Source organism: Homarus americanus, unplaced genomic scaffold, assembly GCF_018991925.1.
Source record: "Homarus americanus isolate GMGI-L3 unplaced genomic scaffold, GMGI_Hamer_2.0 scaffold59578, whole genome shotgun sequence".
Classification (NCBI taxonomy): domain Eukaryota; kingdom Metazoa; phylum Arthropoda; class Malacostraca; order Decapoda; family Nephropidae; genus Homarus; species Homarus americanus.
In genome coordinates this window covers 4593531-4600987 of record NW_024712913.1, presented here as the reverse complement: position 1 = coordinate 4600987, position 7457 = coordinate 4593531, and the positions used below count along the sequence as shown (strand labels likewise).

The window sequence follows — 7457 nt, the reverse complement described above, 5'->3', positions numbered from 1 at the left end:
TTTTAATAATTTTCAGTTAAAATACTGTTATATTAGTGATATTCTATTTATACTGTGGTTGATATAATACATTCACGGAAATGTAATATTTTTTGCTGAAATGACGTATGTATTACAGTGGAAAGTGGGATAAAATTGTGACGAAAACAATGACGTTTGCTTTCTTTCGTTCAAAATATGTTACCGTAATCGCTTTTCGAATGGTTTTCAGTTAAAAAACTATTGTATTACAATAATATTCCCTCCTAATTGACTTGAATGGAAATATACAATATTTTTGTTGAAACTACCCGCGTTTCAGTGTAAAGTGTCGTAATAATAAATGGTAAACAAGTTTTTAGGATGTAGTGTTTTTCTGAAGGTTTTGTTGTTCCTTTACCCTCAAAAACTTGGGTCGACCTATAAACGAGGAATATCATAAATTAACAATTTCTTGGTCAAAAACCAGGGTCGACCTATATACGAAGGGGGGTTATAGACGAGTATATACGGTATATATTATCTTGATAAAACTTTGACTCAAGTTCAGGCACTTTTTCATTATCTTCATAGATCTTAAGCATGTCAATGATTATAAAAGTCCTATTATATCACATGCTCTTGTGATGTACAGTATTTGGTTTGAGCAAAGTCCTATGTTGGCAAGGAACTGGGAGTGAAGGGGCATGAAACTATATTAGTCCAAATCTTGATCCTGATTTAAATTTGTAATGTACAGTACTGTACTTGATGAGAAACCTGCTAAGTATTCAGCTTTCTGTAAAACACCTTTCAGTGAGGTAGGGCAGCACACACATCATATGTAATGACATGCTTTGTCGGGGAGTTTATTACAGGAATCTATCAGGTACCATGTTTTCTTCCCTTCCAAAAAGCAGATTTTATCAGTCTATATTTTTGTAAACAAATATTCCTGGTACAGTAAAGTGTACGATTAATCTGAACTTGTCCTTCCTGCTGTGTATGTGTTGAGGGGCAACTGATAACATCTTTGGATCACGGGGTAACTGATAACTCCTCATTTAATGATTACGTGATAGCTCATATTCTCACTGGTGGTATACGTCTTGGCCTCAGGTGCTTAGGTCTCAGTCTCAGGTGCTTAGGTCTTGGTCATGGGTGCTTAGGTCTTGGTCTTCAGTGCTTAGGTCTTGGTCATGGGTGCTTAGGTCTTGGTCTTCAGTGCTTAGGTCTTGGTCATGGGTGCTTAGGTCTTGGTCTTCGGTGCTTAGGTCTTGGTCTTGGTCTTGGTCTCAGACATCTGTGTTCTTGGATTATTACTCAAGACCATAAATTTATTTACTGTATTAATTTTGGGGTCTATTGGGAGGGAGTAATCAACTGGCTAAGTTGGGTTCTGGTAGGGAAGATACCTTACCTCACCTCAGGTCACTAGTGTACTTAAACCACTAATTTAGCAAAAGTAGGGATTTCCTGTAGTCAATTTTGTTAGGCAAGATGTTCCCGTAACAAATATGACTTCAATGTAGTTATGGCAGCAGAATAAAAGGCCAGGTTTCCATTGTTGGTTAATCTGGCACTGATGATCTAGTTTAATTTTGGCTTCACTGCTCTGGTTGAATACATATTTAGCCGTGAGGGATAACAGAGGCCCCATAGTTGCCGAACATCTGCATAGGTACTGAATATGTTAATGTTTCTGAAGTTTAATGAAGTAATTATAAAGTACCTGGATATGATCAACAAGCCCTTTGTAATACAGTGAAACCTCCATATAACGGACTTCTCTCTCTATGTAGTCCATTAGATGGGTGTTTCACATCTAACGGATACCTCGATATTACAGACTTTGTTCTCTATAGTATTTTAGATGGAGGTTTTACATCAAACAGACCCTTGATATAACACTTTCTTCTCCATATAGTCCATTAAATAGAGGTTTCACTGTAGATACAGTATAACCCCAATAAATAAATATGAACTAAAGTACTGTATATATACTGTACTGTATTCTGTATTTAATTATGTTTGCTGTATTTGTATCATGAGATTAAAAAAAATACAAGTCATTTGATAGATGCTTTAAAAATACTAATTTATATGCATGTGCATAACCTGAAGATACATCCCCCCACCCCCAAATAAGTTCTCACCTGAAGATTGGCTCTCAGTTTAACCCACCTGAAGTATAACCACCCTTAGGCCACCTAGAGGGCTTATCTTAAAGTGACAGGACCTCGGTACGTCCCACAAGTTTAACCGTCCCATTACAGAAAAAACCCCAAAAGAATGCATCTCAGAACATCAGTGTTATTAAATTGTTTAAGTCAGATATTAGCTGGCCAGAACTCGGTGTTTCTTTAAAGTTGAATACACGTTCCCTGCAGGCTCAGCGGAACGGATTTTGTCACTGTTTTCATTATTTAGAATACTGTACCTGTACTGTATATATAAACTTTCATAAACAGTAAAAAACACAGTTTTTCATGTCATTACAGACTCTTTATCTGTATCATGGATAAATTACAGCAGTACAGGGTATATGTACTTAATTTTGACTACCCGTACAGTACTAAACTCATTTGACTTTATGAATAGTGTAATTGTTGCCTCATTAATTGTATACTGTACAGACAGAGGGGAGAGAGGGAGAGTTACCAAGATGTGTTGATTGAGTGGGTTATTTTTTATGTTGGAGTGATAAATACTTGTTTGTAGCAAATGTGAATAAAAAAACAAACATGTGAAAGAATTTTCAGAAAACCCATGTGAAATATTGTGAATACTGTACCTGGAGGAACTCTGTGATGTTTGGTAAGGTCAAACTGGATATCATCCTTCTCATGTGTGTCTGGGCCAACCAAAACTTGAATCCATGACATAATATAGCTATCCCCGCATATATGAATTTGGGTCCTGGCAAGATTCAGATTATGTGTCCCCAGCAGTCAGCTAGGGTGGCCACATCCTCCTAGCACTCTTCCTACTATGGTGAGGTAGGAGTTATGTTATGATTATTTTTCAACTCATAACTTTGGGTAAATAAACATAACGTTTTTCATATTTATTTTTATTCAGTTACATGCATACACAATCCTACATACAGAATGTGTAAAAAAAAGTACGTAGAAGAAATAACAATCATAAGGTCAAAACATAAAGGGAATAAACATTTCTTTTTGTGTGAGAGCGGGAGAGGGAGTGCTGCAGTCTGCAGAGGTGGCCGGGCTGATTGCTATGGCGATGCTTGAGTGTGTTCTCACATGAAGCAGCCAGTGTCTATGCAAATGGCACTGCTGGTGGGTGTTGGGGTATTTTTGTCACTGAGGAACCAAACCTTATTTTCCCATATGTTTTTGTGTTCTAGATACAAAAATTCTCCTAATAAATATTTTTTTTTTATTTGAAACCTAACCCATTTGTATCTTGAGGGATACCTGTACAGTACAGTACTGTAGTGAGAAATACAGGGTATGTGTGTTACCACTGCACCACCATTGTTATTTTTGCTAAGGAAAATATAGGTTCAGTATCCAAAAGCTAATGGTTTGATTCCTTCAATACAGTACTGTACCTGTATACTGTATACCATTTATATTGACTGTCATCTCTCTAACATTTTCATTGTGTTATTTCTTGCATTTTCATTAATTTTAATGCTTCCAGTCTCTTGAAACACGCTTTACACTTAACATTAAACATACTGTGTTCTCATATGATCAGCCTGTTATGGCTTATAGTTCATCATGATTAATATACCATCTTCATTAATAGAGAAAAAATGCAATATGTAATTTGTAATATGACTTGAAAATAAAAGGATAAGCTGTATCGGAAGGTCATCATTTAGAATGCATTCGTGTGTGAGCTTTTAGCAGACCAGCTTACAACAGGGTCACTATAACACACTGTATAGTATTTAATATGAAGAAACCTTCCCAACAACATTATTTATTACCTTTAAGTGATACATGTTGGCGCACTTTGGCTACTTGTACACTTAGACAACTGATTAATGAATAAACCAGGGTATATGTAGATAGATAATACTTTACACTACAGGATTACTTATTATGTGATGATAAATACACTACAGGATTACTTATTATGTGATGATAAATACACTACAGTAGTAGTTATTAAGTGGTGATAAATACACTACAGTACTAATTTTAAAGTGTTGAAGACAGATGTTGTGGTAGGCAGCTTAGCCTATTAGCTGTTTGTGCCAAACAGTTTGGCCTTTGTAAACAAATGGCTCATGATGTTCAGTGTGGGATTCTTTTTTCAGGAAAGTTGATTCTTTTTTTATAATATTTTATCTACCTGGCACCAAATGATCCTAAATTATATGAGAATTGTGGTGAAATTTCATAAAGACATGTTAAAGGTATCTTGGGGGAGAGAGTCACCCATCCACCCGCCTTCTCCCCTCTGCCAGCTGCTCCTAGATGTACACTCGTCTTCCACATACAATATACTCCTACACTTATTTGTTCTTATTTTTATCTTTATAGTACTGTACAGTATACAGTTTTCTCTTTAATTCACAAGACAAATTCTGTGGTTACTTACATATTACACTTATAGTATATAACAATCATCTCGGTGAAAACAGTTGTTGACAACCAGATTTATATGTCTGATTTTCAACCCAGTGTTTTTGGACTCTCGCATTTTACGGACTGGGGTCTGCCCCAATTAGTCTGATTTATCGAGGTTCTACTGTACGTACAGTATTGAGGTTTTTAGTCATTAATTTAATTATTTGAAAATTCCGTTTACTCCGTATGCAGACAATATCTTTAACCCCTTTAGATAAGAAATGTGATATTTATATAAATTTATTACTTTGACATTCATAGATGTATGTTATCATGTTGTACAAGCATACATGTAAGTGTAATTTAGTGAAATACAGTCTTTGTAATGGGCAGGGGCCTGACTAAGTGTCATTTGAGAGCAAGCTGAAAGAATGATATGTGAAACATTTCCTGTATAGTACAGAAAATTTGCCTGACAAAACTAGAGAAAAAAGACCTCTATGATTAGATTATAATGCATTCATCAGTGTTGTTTTCATACAATCATAAGTTCTTTATAAGTACTGTAATGTCAATACCAAAGACCATCAGCCCAATGATAGATCTGATGTTATTTAGTCTAATGTGATGTTTTCTAATCATTCAAAATTTTGGTTAGGAAATAGTATGAGGTGTCCTTGAACAGCTAGTCAGTGACCATTATAGATAGAATTTCTGGCAGTTCCATCAGTTGTAACTAATAAGAAAGATTAAAACCCTGTTGTGAGGTTTAAATATTGTATGCATATAAAGATGGTTGAAAATTTGATGCCGTCCAAACCCCGTGTTGGATGGTGCAATCACAGTACAGTACAGTACAGATGTTAACTCTGTGTAAACAATAACATGTAAGGCGAGGGACTACTTTATTTAGTATTGCAGTATATTAATGGATTGTGAAAACATACCAGTAATATCTCTGTTAGCCAGAATCCCTTTTAACTGGAACTCTCCATTGCCTGGAATTGAAATTTGCACAGAATTTTTCTGGAAAATTTATCTCAATTCTGGGTCTGTGAACCATTTTCCAGGGTTGAAAATGAGGCATATTTTAAGAAAATTCCAGAAACTCTTTCCAATTTTTTTTTCTCCGGGTTTGGGAGCAAATTTTGAGAATGAAATACTGTAATGTGCAATTTCTGGAAAGCTTTTCCCAGTCGCCGGAAAAATTCCGGGGATGAGAGATTTTTCCGGGTTTGAGAGAATTGTCTCGTTACCTGGAAATCTCTGATATCCGGAAGTGCTCTGCACCAACAGTTCCGGCTAACAGGGATATCACTTTTTTTTAGTACAGGCAGTCAGGTGGAATTTTGATGCATTTTTGGAAGCTAATTCGGTGATATAGCTAAGGGAGCTAGTTAGATACATGCTTACATCTCTAGTAATGATGAAACTTTTAATGGATGGATCTTTGAGAGTCCAAGGCCAGCAAGACAACATAGAGCACATTTCCCACACATACATAGGTTATTGTGTAATGCAGATGGAGCCTGATAACAGCTTTATGCACACAAAAAATAAAATGAAATTATACAAAAGATTTTGAGATGTATACAGTATTGTACATAAGAGGTGTTTCTGCTGTATTGTGTTGTGTGATAAATGACTATAATTCACGTTGTATGTATGTAGTTGTTTTATTATCACTGAGTAAAACATGTATACTGTAAACAATATTTTTATTTGGACACCTATAACCCAGAAAGCTCAGTTATCCATTTATTCCTATTTGTTCATCTGATATCTGGTTTCTCTATTTACCTCTCCTAGGCAAAGTGCTTTGCATTTTTCCACATGAAATTTCATATGCCATTTTTGAGACCCTGCGAAAAATAGATCTTCCTGTAGTTTTGCCGAGTCCTCGGCAGATTTAATTACTTGCCCTATTTTAATGTCGTTAAGAAATGTATTTATGTGGCTTTCTACGCATATATCTATGTCCACCAGCTGTAACAATGGCTGGAGGCTTTTACCTATTGGTTTTTAAAAATAATGAAAACAGTTTTGACAGCTAATGCCTAATGGTATATAAATTTTGAACTGAGGACCACTATGGCTTACAGAAATTGCATCTCGCAATGATAGTAATAACTTGAAATCATCAAAGCATCAATTCATTTAACCTCATTGCTCAATATCTCTTTTGAGCTCGGCTAATTTTCATCTTGTGTTTTTGAGTCTGTGCCTCCCCAGTTTCCATTGCAAACATTTTAATTTTCTCCTTAAAAGTGAGTTTCTCTGGTCCAGGATTTTTAGCAGCTGTTTGCTTGGCTTCCTTTTGTCGTAGACGTCGCATGCGGGGATTCCTGTAAAGACAAATGATGTTAAAATACTATACTGTACATGCATTCATTGTTTTTATTGTGATTTTGACTCTTCCTTCTTCTCACTATTAATCCTCTGGTACTCCTGGTCATGGTCAGAAATCTCAACCACCCGCGGTCTTTCGATGCAAATAGTGTCACTTATAATCTCACCCACTTAGAGATGCCTCTTTCAGCCCACAAGGCTAGTGGGAAGAACTCAAGTTATTGATAGGGCCAGTTCACTGTTTCAGCATTTCTGCTTATGGGAGGGGTTCTCTCAGTGTGAGATATGACTGAGCAGGAGGGGTCAGGCCAACACTGGAGCGCTTAGCGATGCAATCTGTGTCAAAAGACCATGAGAGGGTTAAAATGAACTAGTTTTTCTACTGAAACAAAACCTACAGCAATAATTTTTAAAACCTGTCCCACTTCAATATTACAAGTAGAAGTCCAAAAATCCGGACTGCTTGGGAATTGGGTCGGTCCGGATTTTCGGATTTTCCGGATTCTCGGGCAGTACAGTACTTTTAAAATTCAAATTTAAGGAGGAATGAAGAAAAGATGAACAGGTAAATTTTGATAGTTTATTCATTAGCAAATATAGCAT

General features: G+C 36.0%; 1 long non-coding RNA gene across 1 annotated transcript; it reads left to right on the top strand.

Annotated features, from left to right (window-relative positions):
* Positions 1 to 384: 384 nt before the first annotated feature.
* Positions 385 to 6215, top strand: LOC121864606. Its single transcript, XR_006088618.1, has 2 exons — positions 385 to 1169; positions 1212 to 6215. It is a non-coding gene; the product is annotated as an uncharacterized LOC121864606 (long non-coding RNA).
* The last annotated feature ends 1242 nt before the right edge of the window (positions 6216 to 7457 follow it).